Consider the following 7,482-nt stretch of genomic DNA (forward strand, 5'->3'; position numbering starts at 1 on the left):
CTTCCTGGCCTGAATGAGGGGTACCTGAGCCTGGGGCTGGAGATGATCGTAAACCTTGCTGGCCTGAATGAGGGGTACCTGAGCCTGGGGCTGGAGATTGTAAACCTCCATGGCCTGAATGAGGGGTACCTGAGCCTGGGGCTGGAGATCGTAAACCTTCCTGGCCTGAATGAGGGGTACCTGAGCCTGGGGCTGGAGATCGTAAACCTTCCTGGCCTGAATGAGGGGTACCTGAGCCTGGGGCTGGAGATCGTAAACCTCCATGGCCTGAATGAGGGGTACCTGAGCCTGGGGCTGGAGATCGTAAACCTTCCTGGCCTGAATGAGGGGTACCTGAGCCTGGGGCTGGAGATCGTAAACCTTCCTGGCCTGAATGAGGGGTACCTGAGCCTGGGGCTGGAGATCGTAAACCTTCCACCGCCATGCAGAGAAAAACTCTTCGATAGGGTTTAGAAACGGAGAGTATGGTGGAAGGTATAGTACTGTCAACTACGGAGGGTGTTGAAACCAGTTCTGGACCAAAGCAGAGCGGTGGAATGACACGTTGTCCCAGATGACCGTGTATTGCATCTGGTGCATTTCATTACCTGCTGTGACGATGTGGTGCAATCGGTCCAAAAATGCGAGAATGTGAGGTGTGTTGTAAGGGCCCATTTTGGCATGACGGAGGACAACCCCATGCTGTGAAATGGCAGTGCAAAGGTTGCCCTGGGACATTTATTATAGCCCTGTGGCCAATGATATTTCTGCCTCTCCTTCTTGCTTTTGTGAGGTTGAACCCTGCCTCATCAATATATATGAATTCATGCAGGATTTCCTCAGCATCCATCTGCAAAACTCCCTGAAATACAATGAAAGACAAGACTGTAGTTCAGGATAGAACTAGTATACAGTCAATGTAAAGAAGTCATGTGTGCAGTATACAACATCACAGTGCTAAAGTGAACAATACAAACCTCCACATACTCATGCCGCAGCCGTTTAACCCTCTCTGGATTCCGCTCAAAAGGCACTCGATAAAGTTGTTTCATTTGAACCTTTTCAGGATGCGTGCCAGTGTTGACTGAGATACCTGATGGACATTATTGAAAATGGCATGGTCACCGATAATGTTGGCTTGTAGTTCTCTGAGCCTGATAGCATTATTGAAAATGGCATGGTCACTGATAATGTTGGCTTGTAGTTCTCTGAGCCTGATAGCATTATTGAAAATGGCATGGTCACTGATAATGTTGGCTTGTAGTTCTCTGAGCCTGATAGCATTATTGGCCAAAACCATGTTAATTATCTCTCTCTTGTTCTTGCGAGAATATGGGCCCCCTTCCTCCTTGTCGTTCCCGACCCTTAATCCTATGTAGAGAATAACACATGTAACTTACTGTACAATGTCACAGGAAGGGGTATCACAAGTGCTGATATGGTGCATACAATAAGCAGCTGATTACTGTAACTGTAGACAGATCTACCTGTGTTCCTGTCGAAAAGCCCTTATGACAGATGCCACTGTATATCTGCTAAGATTTGGCTGAACTCTCAGTCCAGCCTCCGTCAGCCTCAATCCGTGGTTCACAACACGGCCAACTAGTGTTGCACGAGTGTCATGTGGTACGTTTGGTCCTCTTCTTCTTTGTGCACGTTCTCCTCCTGCTTCAGGTCTTCCTCTTCCTCTACCTCCTCTTTCTCTGTGTACTCCTCCTCTCACCCTCACTCTTCTTCTGACTCCTTCCATTTTGGTTGAAGGCAGGTGAACCTACCTGCTGCATTTTTATAGTGCTTAAACCTGATTGGCGTGTCTACAATTTAGCAATAATATGTTTGTGCACCTGATGGCTGTGTTTAACACGGCTCATAGGTGTGGTAATTTGACAGTCAGTGCTTTGGAATTGCAAGGAAGTGACATCATGATATACTTCTGTGTCTGATGTATACAAGTGTGTGTAATGTTTTGCAAATAGTGTGAAGCTGACAATGTGCGTACAGTTGTGCAAATCTAGCCTTGTGTTTTGCTCCTTGAGTGTAAGGTTTTGCTAATTGTGGGAAAAGTTACATTTTAGTGTGTAAGCAATCGTAAACAACTGTAACATCACACACACACACCCTGTGTGTCATGTGATGCGCCTTGTGACCACTGATGTGGTTATAGGAGCCACATTCCAGTAGAGATTTGGAGAAGGATCTAAGGTGTGTGCGTGTGTATCAGAGATGTGTGTTGAGATATAGTTGTTGTCTTATATAGAATATAACTTTGAGGTCCCTGGTTTCTATAGTAACAGAGGTGTATACCTCGCTGGTTCCCATAGCAACAGACATTGCGGGCCTGTCAGGTGTTTAAAGTGTTAACTTCAGGTGGATAATAAGATTCAAATCTAGGTTTGAGATGATAAGGAGATTTAAATAAAAAGAGGATGCTGTACATAGCTCATGTATAGCCCCACAGCTGTACACACACACAGTTCAATAATACAATAACACCACACAACACAAAAGCACATCACACACTGCCTATACGTAAACATTTACACACATACAAACATTTTCTTTAGGCTGGCCTACTGCGAGAAGAATATAGCCTGCCCTAATCTCTGAGTTTTGATTTATCGATAGTCACTGACAGCTCAATATGTATATTGAATGGTTTAATGTGTGTATGTGTGTATGCGTGCGTGCGTGTCACTCCATACAAATTCCCGCCACCGTTTACTCACGGGAACCCCCCGCACGCTGCTCATTCTCTCCAGGAGCTGTCACCCTCTCTCCCCCTCACTGACATACAATACCACACACACACACACACACACACACACACACACACGGAGCAGCTCGAGCCCCAGTGGAGACGCTGCTGACGCTCAGCTCGCTCCACCGACAACACCAAGTCACGTTCTGTTCTTCTCTGGCGGAACCAGAGAGCGAAAGCCCTTTCGGATTATATCTATCGCGTATGATATGTGGAGCTGAACGACCGGTCGTGACGGAGGAGGCGAGGGGAAATATTTAAAAAAGAGCGAAAGGGAGAAAAGAAAAGGTAGGATACGGTTTGCGTTATATCTGATTTACGATTTTTTTTTCGGTACGAGCGGAGTTTTTCTGATCGCAATGTGTGAGAACCGCGAGAGGCTATTCAAGTGTTTGTGTGTGTTTTGCAAGTTTTTGTTGATAGTTGAGTCGAGTCGCAGTGTTGGTTGTAGGCTAGGATACTTCCATTGGCTGTAAAGGCTACTCATGAAAAGCCACTGGAGTTGGTGTGTGGGTGTGAGTGTACACTGATAGTACTGGATCATTGGTTTGCGTTGGGATGAGCGGGGGATTACCTCTACTAAACTAAAACGTTTTGAAACGGATTTCTACCCGAACTTGTCCAATAATGACAGACATGTTCGTTTCTGTTCTAATCTGCATGACAGTAGACTATATCTCGTTCTCTACTGAATGTAGCAAAGTGCCCATTTGTTGCCCCTGAATATACAGGCAGAAGTTGAATATCTGAGTTGTTGCTTATATTTTTCCATGTTAGACTATTTTGTAACACAGTTGGTAGGACACCTAGCCACCTACATAAGGATCCCATAACACCTTGATAACCATACATAAACACATAATCATTTAATAGCGAGTTTGCTGACATTGACACTGCTTATGAATGTGTTATGGGTTATTCATGTGTTATGTATTTGTAGGTAGCCTTCAAATAATGTGTCACAGACAGAGAATATCCCTCCCATCTTTCCCTAGAGGCCCTCTCTCAACACAGACCTGGGGGGGGGGGGGGGGGGGGGGGGGGGTTCATCCTGCGCTCCTAATCAGGGTTTTAGACCTTGGACACCAGGTGAGTGGACTCCCAAGTGTCCGCCCTGAGATTGGAAGTTTGGGGGTTCGATTCCCTGTCGAGTCATACCAAAGACTCTAAAAACGGGACCCAATGCCTCTTTGCTTGGCAGTCAGCATGAACCAAGGAGATGGATTGGGGGTTGAACTAGTCTCGCGTGGCCAGCCTTCCAAAACCCTGTCTAGTTAGAAGCCTGTTTCTGAGGTTTAGGGGGAGACAAGCGATACAGTGGCGTCCTGTCCAGGGGGTGTTGATCAAGCTGCCTACACAATAGGAGAGAGGCTACTGCTGTTCCGGCTCGGTACATACTTAGACAGAATGTACCAGATAGAAATGTAATGAATAGATCTGACATCATGCCTTATGTAATGGAGGTGCTGCTCTGTCACCCTGTGATATATCCTGTTAGTTCCTGGGTGGCGGAGTCAGTCACAGGGTCTCCCCTCTGGAATTCACACACACACACACACACACACACACACACACACACACACACACACACTTTGTGCTATCTAGATTTTGCTGTATAGTTCGGTGAATGGACGTGGCTTTGGGGTGTTTGTGTGTGTGTGTGTGTTTGCATGCGTTCTCGCGTATGTGTGTGTGTGAAGCAGAGATCTGGTAAAGCCGTAACCCGACCCTGGCTGGACAGACTGACGCTTGGACAGCCACAGAGACCACTCTGGCAGGGCTGTGGTGTATGTGCAACTCAAACACACACACACACACACACACACACACACACACACACACACACACACACACACACACACACACAGTCAGGCAGACCACAGAGGCAGTGGAGGAGACTGGGGATGTATTGCTCTGGGGGAATGGCTATTCAGATAATCTGAAATAAAAATCCTGTTATATACCAGTACTATAAGATTTATGATGTGATGTAACATTCACACTATATTGTCCACCCTTATCCCACTCTGGCCTTGTGGTGTATTAGAGAGTGTGTTCTGTTGGTGAGAGAGTGTGTGTGTTTTGGAAATGTACTTGTTAGGATCCAGGTTTCTCACAGTCCTTTATATACGTGCGTCTTCTCACAGATAGTTGTTGCTGTGGGCAGTGTGTATCTATGTGTATCTATGTGTGTCTATGTGTATCTATGTGTATCTATGTGTATCTATGTGTATCTATGTGTGTCTGTGTGTGTCTATGTGTGTGTCTGTGTGTGTCTATGTGTGTCTATGTGTGTCTGTGTGTGTGTCTGTGTGTGTCTATGTGTGTCTGTGTGTCTGTGTGTGTCTATGTGTGCCTGTGTGTGTCTATGTGTGTCTGTGTGTGTCTGTGTGTGTCTGTGTGTGTCTATGTGTGTCTATGTGTGTCTGTGTGTATCTATGTGTGTCTATGTGTGTCTATGTGTGTCTATGTGTGTCTGTGTGTGTCTATGTGTGTGTCTGTGTGTGTCTATGTGTGTCTATGTGTGTCTGTGTGTGTCTTTGTGTGTGTCTATGTGTGTCTATGTGTGTCTGTGTGTATCTGTGTGTGTCTGTGTGTGTCTATGTGTGTCTATGTGTGTCTGTGTGTGTCTTTGTGTGTGTCTATGTGTGCGTGTGTCTATGTGTGTCTGTGTGTGTCTATGTGTGTCTATGTGTGTCTGTGTGTGTCTTTGTGTGTGTCTATGTGTGTGTGTGTCTATGTGTGTCTGTGTGTGTCTATGTGTGTCTATGTGTGTCTGTGTGTGTCTTTGTGTGTGTCTATGTGTGTGTGTGTCTATGTGTGTCTGTGTGTGTCTGTGTGTCTATGTGTGTGTCTATGTGTGTGTCTATGTGTGTCTATGTGTGCCTGTGTGTGTCTTTGTGTGTGTCTATGTGTGTGTGTGTCTATGTGTGTCTGTGTGTGTCTGTGTGTGTCTATGTGTGTGTCTATGTGTGTCTATGTGTGTCTGTGTGTATCTGTGTGTGTCTGTGTGTGTCTATGTGTGTCTATGTGTGTCTGTGTGTGTCTGTGTGTGTCTGTGTGTGTCTATGTGTGTCTGTGTGTGTCTCTGTGTGTGTCTGTGTGTGTCTATGTGTCTATGTGTGTGTCTATGTTTGTGTCTGTGTGTGTCTATGTGCGTGTCTATGTGTGTGTCTATGTGTGTGTCTGTGTGTGTCTATGTGCGTGTCTATGTGTGTGTCTATGTGTGTGTCTATGTGTGTGTCTATGTGTGTATGTGTGTGTCTATGTGTGTGTCTATGTGTGTGTCTGTGTGTGTCTGTGTGTGTCTGTGTGTGTCTATGTGTGTCTGTGTGTGTCTGTGTGTGTGTCTATGTGTGTGTCTATGTGTGTCTGTGTGTGTCTGTGTGTGTCTGTGTGTGTCTATGTGTGTCTGTGTGTGTCTATGTGTGTGTCTGTGTGTGTCTATGTGTGTCTGTGTGTGTCTGTGTGTGTCTATGTGTGTGTCTATGTGTGTCTGTGTGTGTCTATGTGTGTGTCTATGTGTGTGTCTGTGTGTGTCTGTGTGTGTCTATGTGTGTGTCTATGTGTGTGTCTATGTGTGTCTGTGTGTGTCTATGTGTGTGTCTGTGTGTGTCTGTGTGTGTCTATGTGTGTCTATGTGTGTCTGTGTGTGTCTGTGTGTGTCTGTGTGTGTCTGTGTGTGTCTATGTGTGTCTGTGTGTGTTTATGTGTGTGTCTGTGTGTGTCTATGTGTGTCTGTGTGTGTCTATGTGTGTCTGTGTGTGTCTATGTGTGTCTGTGTGTGTCTATGTGTGTCTGTGTGTGTCTATGTGTGTGTCTGTGTGTGTCTGAGTGTGTCTATGTGTGTCTGTGTGTGTTTATGTGTGTGTCTGTGTGTGTCTGTGTGTGTCTGTGTGTGTCTATGTGTGTCTGTGTGTGTCTATGTGTGTGTCTGTGTGTGTCTGTGTGTGTCTATGTGTGTCTGTGTGTGTCTATGTGTGTCTGTGTGTGTCTGTGTGTGTCTATGTGTGTCTATGTGTGTCTGTGTGTGTCTATGTGTGTCTCTGTGTGTCTATGTGTGTCTGTGTGTGTCTATGTGTGACTGTGTGTGTCTATGTGTGTCTGTGTGTGTCTATGTGTGTGTCTGTGTGTGTCTGTGTGTGTCTATGTGTGTCTATGTGTGTCTGTGTGTGTCTGTGTGTGTCTATGTGTGTCTGTGTGTGTCTATGTGTGTGTCTGTGTGTGTCTGTGTGTGTCTATGTGTCTATGTGTGTGTCTATGTGTGTGTCTATGTGTGTCTGTGTGTGTCTATGTGTGTGTCTATGTGTGTCTGTGTGTGTCTATGTGTGTGTCTATGTGTGTGTCTATGTGTGTGTCTATGTGTGTCTGTGTGTGTCTATGTGTGTGTCTGTGTGTGTCTGTGCGTGTCTGTGTGTGTCTATGTGTGTCTGTGTGTGTCTATGTGTGTCTGTGTGTGTGTCTGTGTGTCTGTCTATGTGTGTGTCTATGTGTGTATGTGTGTGTCTGTGTGTGTCTATGTGTGTGTCTGTGTGTGTCTGTGTGTGTCTGTGTGTGTCTGTGTGTGTCTGTGTGTGTCTATGTGTGTGTCTGTGTGTGTCTGTGTGTGTCTATGTGTGTCTATGTGTGTCTGTGTGTGTCTATGTGTGTCTGTGTGTGTCTATGTGTGTCTATGTGTGTCTGTGTGTGTCTATGTGTGTGTCTGTGTGTGTCTGTGTGTGTCTGTGTGTGTCTGTGTGTGTCTA

General features: G+C 45.8%; 1 protein-coding gene across 1 annotated transcript in view; it reads left to right on the forward strand.

The window, feature by feature from the left end:
- The first annotated feature begins 2,814 nt into the window (after nt 1-2,814).
- Nucleotides 2,815-7,482, forward strand: part of LOC110497069 (serine/threonine-protein phosphatase 2A regulatory subunit B'' subunit alpha) — a 53,500-nt gene continuing 48,832 nt past the window's right edge. Inside the window, exon 1 of the mRNA XM_036952124.1 lies at nt 2,815-3,025. The gene's annotated coding sequence lies outside the window, so the exon portion shown is untranslated. The remainder of the gene's footprint in view (nt 3,026-7,482) is intronic.

This window comes from Oncorhynchus mykiss, chromosome 18 (assembly GCF_013265735.2).
Source record: "Oncorhynchus mykiss isolate Arlee chromosome 18, USDA_OmykA_1.1, whole genome shotgun sequence".
Lineage (NCBI taxonomy): Eukaryota > Metazoa > Chordata > Actinopteri > Salmoniformes > Salmonidae > Oncorhynchus > Oncorhynchus mykiss.